The sequence below is a fragment of the Pteropus vampyrus genome, unplaced genomic scaffold, assembly GCF_000151845.1.
Source record: "Pteropus vampyrus isolate Shadow unplaced genomic scaffold, Pvam_2.0 Scaffold45, whole genome shotgun sequence".
NCBI lineage: Eukaryota > Metazoa > Chordata > Mammalia > Chiroptera > Pteropodidae > Pteropus > Pteropus vampyrus.
Window position 1 is genome coordinate 7,096,025 of NW_011888826.1, and position 3,017 is coordinate 7,099,041.

Here is a 3,017-nt window from a genome sequence, read left to right on the forward strand (position 1 = left end):
CAGGCCGCAGACAAGCTCTCCCTTCTTGACCTGAGAAGAAACTAAGGCTTTGTCCTTTAAACAGTACGAGCTCACCTTAAATAGCCATGTGGTCGCTGTCAAAAGATGTTCGAATATTTATGCAGAGTTCTTGGAGAGGACCTCACAGCACTCTTGGTGTTCTTACTAGCCCGCGGGCTGCTTCTGGGTATGTGTGTGATTGTGCGTGTGTGTGTATGTGCTTGCACGTGTGCGCGCGCGTGTGTGTGTGCATGTGCATACGCGGGGAGGAAGATGGGAAGGTTAGGAATAAGTTGGAAGGAAGGCATCATCTTTATTTATTTTTTGAAAAAAGGAGCTTGTGATTTTCCCATTGTCCCCCATGAAAAGAAACCATGCTGTGAACTCTTAGATGGGTGTCTTTGGGGGAGGATGTATGGCGTGATGAGGAAGGGGCTGGTCCTACTCTTTTGCTAAGACTGCCGGGGCTGTCGGCAGTAATTTGAGGGGACAGGCAGAGGGAGAAGAGAGGTGCAGTGTCACGCTCGGAGGGCCGGCTAGCTAGCCCTCATCCACTACCTTCCGCTTCCTGTCTATCCTGGTATCATCTTTAAGCCTGAACCCACCAACCTTGTTCGGTGAACTTATTTGACCTTAATTTCATAGCTGCATGTAAAACCAGGATACTCGACTGAAGTTTCACGTGAGGGCTGCAGAGCTTCCTTGTGGTGGCGAAGGTCCCTGCAGTGAGGTGCCAGCGTCACTCCCACAGCAGTGGACGAGGAAGTGAAACGGGGTAGGCTAGAAGGGCATCGTGATTTGGAGGCTGAAGACCTGGGCATCACTTCTGTCCTTATGAGCCAGGGTTCCTCGCAAAAGAGATCGACCCTCTTCGAGCCTCTATTTTATTATCTTTAAAATGGAGCCAATGAGAGTCTCCACTCTCCCTCCTTCATAAAGATACCGTGAGAAATAAAACATGAAAACCCCATATGCCAAAACTCAGGGCAACACGTGACTCACCCAATTGGGACTACCTAACACATTCAGTTGAAGAAATAAATAAATAGATGAGCATAAAACAGGGAAAAGATGATCAATCCACGAAAGCAGGAGGGAGCGAGGCAGAAAACGAAGAGAGATTCAAACGGCGATGGGGTTGGCAGAGATATTGGACTCACTCGAAAATGCAGAGTGACCGGGTCCACTGAACAACCAACAGTACCCATACTCGACAACCTAACGTGCCAGCTACTGCACCATGAGTGCGGAGCCAAGACAGGACAAGGGTCAGCAGGGAAGAGGCCCCAGGTAGAGATGGGGGAGAGGAAGCCCGACAGCAGTTGTTTTGGGGAGACTAAAGGCTAGGGTAGAAGTCGCACGCCGAGCTGGATGGAGTAAGCTCGGATGGGCTAGAGCTGAAAGTGAGGCCGCTCACATTATTTGCTATTTGGAACGGAGGAGATCTTTATTCAAAAAGCCATCCAAGAAAGGGACTTATCATTTTTTTTTCAGGAGAGGAAGCCTTGATTTCTTTGCTCTGAACCCAATTATTTGGTTCAAACTGGAAGTTTCATCGCATGTAAGGGAGACCAGAAAAAGATAGTTCCATCTCTAAATATCGAGAAGGCCAGTCAAGCTTCTGTCATTCAGCGTCATGAGAGGTAAAGGAAGAGTTTCTGGAAGGAGGTGACAACATTGTTTAGCCTTTCAGGAAAGGAGCCAGTGAAAATGGAATGATTGTAGTTGATTTAAGGGGTAAAAGTTGAGAGGCAAATGATGACTGAGGTTGAAAGGGCTTCTCTGAGTAGTCCTTTTGTTCGTGGGCAAGATATTGTTGCTGATGGGTTCAAGGGGAGTGGGAGGGATGATGGATTGCCGATGAACCTGTGAAGAATGAGGCAAAGCAGCATGAAACCATTTGTTTGGGCTTTATAGATTTTCTAATAAAAACGTCAAGGTTTTTTCACACCATTTTGAAAATGTCATCAAATGCAAAACAGTTCTTATGCCAGTGACAAAGGCTGCATTTCCAATGGTAAATTCCAGCCTAAGATGCAATCACATACTCTGTCAGGTTTTCCTCCAGTTCAAACCAGGGGTCAGGTTTGATCCAGGACCCTTCAGGGTAACCTTTGACCCTCCATAGTAAGTGACCCCTCCCAACAGAACCCAGAACTTTCCTGAATGTGAAGTATTTGGGGAGTGATTAAGAGTTAGTGTTAGCCCAGTGGGAACATCCTAAGAATGAGAGTCCATTTCTGAGCCATGTTTGGGGGTGAAGAGCATGTTTTCGAGTCTCTGCCTCGGTCGGGTTATTTCGGATGTAGCCATTAAAGAAAATCTTTCAATGACCTTTCCTGCCTTAGACTCTCCTCCTTGCAAGCTGCCTCACACACTTTCTTGAAGCTGTCGTCGTTGTCGTTGTTGTTACCATTATTATTTCAGTACATCTTTAATCCCGCGGCAGCCCAGCTCGAAGACCTTCGGTCGCTCCCCTTTGTCGTTTTTGTTTTTATTTTTTGTAACATTTTAAAATTAATCCAAGAAGTCTAAGATAGTGTCATTACAAAGTGCAATCCGCAGCAGGATGACGAATACGACATTTTATATCCTTTCTTCATACTCAGCTTCAAAATCCAGTGTATTTTACAGCTATGGCACGTCTGAATTTGGAAGTAAATTTTATGAGATATACTTAGTCTGTAGACTTTGCTTTCATAAGATTTATACTTGTAAGAGAGGATTCATGAACCAGTTGTCCAAATATACCTTAAAATTTTCCAACGACCGAATCAAATATCAATGTTCAGAGCTGAATTTACACTAATTAAATTAAAAATCCCGCTCCTCTTAGGCAGAGCAGTATCCCATCATTGGGGGGACCACGCAGTCTCCTTTGTTTTTTAAAGTAAGCGCAAACACCTTTGAAAGGTTTTCTGCTCCCCGATTCGTAATTCCTGGGCATATACTCGGCCAAACTCATCCTGCCTTTGTCCCACACCAGCCCTTTACGCTTCCTGCTCTCCACTGGAATG